Source organism: Bidens hawaiensis, unplaced genomic scaffold, assembly GCF_021521415.1.
Source record: "Bidens hawaiensis isolate Kalapana, Puna unplaced genomic scaffold, B.hawaiensis_p1.1 tig00025011_1, whole genome shotgun sequence".
NCBI classification, from domain to species: domain Eukaryota; kingdom Viridiplantae; phylum Streptophyta; class Magnoliopsida; order Asterales; family Asteraceae; genus Bidens; species Bidens hawaiensis.
The window spans coordinates 37,107-42,516 of NW_027493975.1; the positions used below are offsets into that span (position 1 = coordinate 37,107).

Genomic DNA, 5,410 nt, shown 5'->3' on the forward strand with positions numbered 1-5,410 from the left:
TAGATAATGTAATGGTGAGTCGTGACATAGAATTTGAAGAAAGTAAGGTGTGGGATTGGAAGAATCATCACACAGAAGCTAATGAAGGACCCAAATGTGTTGACTTTATGATTGGATGAGAACCAATGACAACTAATGATAATCAGGATGAGGGCTATGAGGAAGATCAGACGAACTAGAAACCCTGAGTACTCCACCGAGCCAAGGATCACAGTCGATAGGGCAAGTGGGCAACACGCACCCTCAACGAACTCTAATTCATCCGTTCCATATCAAATCATATCTTGATTACACAAAGTAATAGAAATTAAACAATTAATTAAAAATAATTAATAGACCAGTTTGTATTATAGAATTTCATGAGGAACAGATATGTCATCTGTGAAGAACAGATACCTTTTACAATCATGGTCAGTGGCCGTGTTTATACCCATTCTGAATCCCTATTCTACTGTCACGCTGTTCACAAAGGGGTGTGGCACACAGGATGATTTAATTATAATAATTGCATTTAGCACCCATAACGTTGCTAACAAAGTTCAACAAATTAGTAACTGAACTTTAACTTGGATAGTGACCGGGATTAACCCAACAAGAAAACAATCACAACAACCTTCAAAAGTGAAGTTATGTATGTGCTAGTTATCGAGCAACTACATCTGAAATGGTTAGATCATTGCTTGTTGGATAAGTGCTTGAAGAGAAATCTGCACCAACTAAGTTTCGTTCTGTAAAAAATGCTGGCTGCTTAGGTTTCTGCAGTGCGCCATCACTAGCCAACATTCGAACAACAAATGACATATCTGGCATGTCTTCTGGACTTTCCTGAACGCATAACAAGCCCACTTCAATTGATCTTAACACTTGGAATGAATCACTTGGTTCATCTAAAGTTGAATCAATGAGCTCCATTGACCTGCCTTCATTATACATTCTCCACGCCTGAGTATAATGTGGAAATAGTTATCTGGTTGTAGATTAGAGAACTATAATTACAAATCAAAAGAGTAGTTTGTGGCCTGTCATGAACTTACATGTCCAATAAGGTTATTGTCATGCTTAGTATGAACGAATCCTCGGTTTCTAATCCCACTTACGATCTCCAGCACCAAAACACCAAAGCTAAACACGTCTGATTTTGTTGAGAAAAGACCATCTAATGCATACTCCGGGGACATGTAACCACTGCGTTATGCAAATAATTTCAAAAGGGTAATATAATGAACTTAAGGAAAGTATAACTTGTATACATTTAGATTTTGTAGCTTACTATGTACCGACGTCTCTCTCTAGTTTGCTTGAGTTTCGTTTCCTCCAAAGCTTCTTGCTATGCCAAAGTCTGATATCTTAGGATTCATGTCTAGATCTAGTAGAATATTTGCTAGCTTTAAGATCTCTATGAATAATTCTTAGTCATGAATCTTGATGAAGATAAAGAAGTCCTCGTGCAATTCCTTCAATGATATGGAATCGCTTTGACCAATCAAGAAGCGTGCTCTTTGTTTTATCTGGAAAAAGCATGTAGGTTTAGTTAGTTCTTTATTTATTTATTTTATTTGGTAGATAGGTAGTTCCTGAAACTATATCAATGGCCATCATCATATAAGTATATGATGCTGACCGAATATATACACGTTTAGACTTCTGTTTGGCATGTATTCATAGATCAACAATTTCTCGTCTCCCTCAATGCTACATCCGAGGAGCTTAACAAGATTCCGGTGCTGAAGTTTTGAAATGCAGATGACTTCATTCTTGAACTCATTAAGTCCTTGTCTGGAAGTCGCTGAGAGGCGCTTAACTGCAATATCTTTCCCTTCTAACACACCCTGGGGATAACCATTTTCGTTGTGAAAAACAATACAAACATCAAAGTATGACTTCCATATGTATCTATTGTGTAAATGGGATGCTTATAATGCACGGATCCAACTTTTGTTATGTTTGATAAATTACAACGTGTCTCCATTGAATCACTGAAATACAACTCTAGTCTTATATATTATATATGATGGGATTTTATGTTATACTTTGGAAAGTGCATGCAAAGCACTAATTTATACTTTTACCGTATAAACCGGTCCAAATCCACCCTCTCCAAGCTTACTTTCTGATGAAAAACTAGCAGTAGATTGTGCTACTATTGAGAAGCTAAACAAAGGTAACTCCATGACTTCTTGCTGGCTTTCACATGCACGCGATGCTTCCTCTATGCATTAGAAATAAGACATACTTTAAACTGACAGAATATGCTTAAAGAATTCGTATTACTCCAAACTGTACATCATACAGATGTTGTTTACCTTCTCTCATTGTCTGTGCATGATGCCGTTTTCTCAATGAATACCAGAATAATGTAGAGATCAATCCCATTATAATAGCTCCCAGAAAGACTGCTAATAAGATGAATTTGATATTTGTTCTTCAGTTCTCCTTAACTGGTTGAGCAAGTGCATGATATTAACATAGCGACAACATTGGTAATTTTGAGATAATAGCTATGAAATTTAATAAGTTTGTATAAATCAAAATCCATCTGTGTGGATTACTTTTGTGTTAAAATAAATACGTGTTCAGGGAAATTTAGTAAGAGATAGTTACCTATTTCAGAGGACGACATTCTTACATATATATCCTGACCACCGTTGCCGTCAGTGATTACTCTGATGTCTAAGAGGTCATTGAACCAAAGCAAGCATCCACTTCCCGTCCCTGCAATATTTGTATTTGCATATGCCATACAAGTACAGTTCTTTAAGCATACTGCTTCGCATTCCTTTAGGGTCATGCTCATGTTATACCAGGAAGTCTGTGTATCTGGCCATTTTACGTTAGAATACCTTATAAACCCATCTGTTCCATTTTGGCAATACAATGGTGTTCGCCTCACACAACCACCAGACCAATCTTCTACATACCAACTTTGGTTTCTAGGCACAAATTTTGTCTCATCTAAGCACGAACATCTCTGTGAAATCACGGTGCTGCAGCTTCCATAAGCACCACAAATGTTGTATGGATCACAGGTCCCTTTCGATAATCAAATGGTAAGCTGCCATTTTTTAGCATCTTCCAGCCACATGGAACGTTGTATTTCCCCTGTAGAATTCAAGGCGAACCTCGATACAACAAACTGTTTACAAGATTATAGGTATAAACTACCATTGTTTCATTAATAACCATACTGTATGTAAAGACCTTGTTCTGGTTCAACTCTGAAGCCCCACTAGACCGTATACCATTCCATGGTCCGGCCCGGAATATGATCATATCTGGACCTTGTTTGAGTATGTTCTGAGGATAACCGCGTGTGTCAATGCTATAGGTAAATTCACCTGGAGCTGGATCTTCACTGTTTTTCCACAACGATAGATACCATTCCTTTCCTGTCAATAAGTCCCTCCCGAACTTCATGCCAGGCAAAATAGTATCAGTCGGATAATCAAAACTCTGCCAGAGAATCTTTTTGTTGTCTCTGTCTGTCATGACAAAATTTCCGAAGTCATCAAGCTTTGCAGTTGCTTCTCCTGAGGATGTTGTGTTGGATGACCAAATAATACCACCGGTGTCATTCCTGAGGACAAGACTTCCTGGATGGACAATCTTCAACACAGCCGATGATGCTACGGTGAGTGGGCGATCTCTGTTGGCAACCCAAACCACTGTCTTGACTGATATTTTCTTATACCAGATACCAAGGTATCTATTTTCAGAGCTACCAGGCGTGAAAAAGCCAAGCTCAAATGTCCCGGCAGGCGAGACCAACGTATCTTCTTCTGTCAAGAACTTTAAATCTGAAACGGTGTCGATTTCGGCAGTATATATTTTCTGAATGTGGAATGAAATAAGTAAAAGAACAAATGTAGTTACTCTTTCCATTTTTCCTTTTATACTTCTGATATTATCTTTATATTTCTGTTTATTGTTATTAGCAATATATAGCAGCTAGCAATATTTCCTCTCATACTACGTATTACATGTACGTTGATAAGTGAGCATTTAAATGCAGGGGTTGCGTTCACCTTCATTTGATGTGATTATGAAATTAATGGCACACAATGAGGAAGCAAATGGTTCCATCTAGTGGGTGTGTGGTTCCCCGTATCCTGGGTCACACGGCAATTAATTAAGGAATTACTTGGTGACTAAAATCCGTTAATTTCTTGCTTGCTGGATGAGCTGTCTATATCAAACTTTGTATTTCATAAGTTTTCTCTTGACTCATTCATCCAAGAAAAGTTAACCCATGCATGGTCCTTACAATTAAAATTATGGAATGGGTGCAGTTGTTGATGGCGCCTCTACGTTTTCCATGAATGTGGCTGGACTTCTAGATCTAAGGGGTTGTTTAGCAAATTTAGGACTGAATTATTAAAAGACCCTGATATAGTATCTGAATCATGGTACAAAGAGCCCATAAGAAAGAAAAGTATATCATCTATAAGGCAACGTGTGGTGGAGGGGCTACAAAAAGAGGGGTCAACAAATGGTGGCTTTTTATTTTAAGGGTGTAATGGTGTTGTAGCCCCTCCTTGTCACATCACCTTTTTTTTATTATTTTCTTTTTATAAATAAACTAAAAAGATAAAAACCAATTAAATTAAATAATCAAATAAAAATACATTAAAATTAAAAAAGATATACAAAATAAATACATAACAAAAAAAAGCATAAAACTAATATACATAATATTCATGCATTTTTTGAACTCGTCGCCGTTGCAATAACGCAACATCTTCGTCTAACCCGGTTGCTTTGAGGGATTCGTAGTCTTTACTCATTTAACACAATTCTAACACAACGGCAAGCTTTACGTGGTGTTTGTTGGTTTCTTTCATGGTAGCGGTAAGTTCCACGGTATGGGTTTCGAAACGACCGAACACCTCGTTTAGATGTTCGACTTCTTCGCTTTCACATTGACTCGTGACGGCGACGAACCCTCCCCTTTTTTCGCATTCTTTTTTCTTTCTCTCACGCGGGGTTGAGCCAACTCATATGACTTCAGCGTCATCGTCTAAATTAATTGCGTCATATTCGTCAACGAGGTTGAAGTTACGAGCATCGGAGGGTGTTGTTGGTGTGCTCGGATTTGTCGACAACAATGTCCACGACTTTTTTGAAGCTCGGGATGATGCGCCGGGTCATTGAGCGACCGGAACGGTGGGTGTCACATTCCATTGCGGGTAAACCTTGAATTTTTCCCAACTTAAATGCTTAAACGCTTTCCCGATCCGACATTCAGTTTTCCCTTGAGTTTGAAAGTCGCTTAACGCTCGAGATTGGATGTCGGCATCGTTTTGCACGAGCCAAGCTTTTGTGAGGGCTACGCCAATCGCGATCACTCAAGCGGTTGTATATTCCGGCAAATTTTAGGCATTCGGAATTAACGACCTTCCAATGGGCTTGAATC

General features: G+C 38.4%; 1 pseudogene across 1 annotated transcript; it reads right to left on the bottom strand.

Moving 5' to 3' along the window:
* Window positions 1–420: 420 nt before the first annotated feature.
* LOC143570600 (G-type lectin S-receptor-like serine/threonine-protein kinase At4g27290) lies at window positions 421–3,894 on the bottom strand (annotated as a pseudogene). Its single transcript, XR_013141964.1, has 7 exons — window positions 2,602–3,894; window positions 2,304–2,438; window positions 2,070–2,209; window positions 1,622–1,829; window positions 1,271–1,508; window positions 1,035–1,185; window positions 421–942 (listed from the first exon to the last, which is right to left on the bottom strand). The product of XR_013141964.1 is annotated as a G-type lectin S-receptor-like serine/threonine-protein kinase At4g27290 (transcript).
* Between the last annotated feature and the right edge of the window lie 1,516 nt (window positions 3,895–5,410).